The following is a 327-nucleotide window of genomic DNA, read 5'->3' as shown; positions in this document are numbered from 1 at the left end:
TCGGATGCCATCCGGGGTCTCCGCGCCCTCCAGCCCCCGGCCCAAGCCTGAGACCCAGGGTGCTTGGCACCCTCGCCCTCAGCCAGCAGCAGCAGCAGCAGGACGAAGAGCAGGAAGAGCAGCAGCAGCAGCGGCAGCGGCATGGCGCGGGCGCGGCGCTGCGGGTCCCCCCGGCGGAGGGAGGGCGGCGGGGAGGGCCGGGAGGGCGGGGCCGGGCGGCCGGGGTTGCCGGGACACGGCCCGCGCTTCCCTGGCAGCGGGCCGCCACGTCAAGGTTTGTTCAATAATGGTCGGGGTATATATAGCCCGGGCGGGCGGGCGGGCGGC

This window comes from Megascapheus bottae, chromosome 13 (genome assembly GCF_031878675.1).
Source record: "Megascapheus bottae isolate mThoBot1 chromosome 13, mThoBot2.hap1, whole genome shotgun sequence".
In the NCBI taxonomy this organism is placed as follows: Eukaryota; Metazoa; Chordata; class Mammalia; order Rodentia; family Geomyidae; genus Megascapheus; species Megascapheus bottae.
This window is presented reverse-complemented; position numbering follows the sequence as displayed.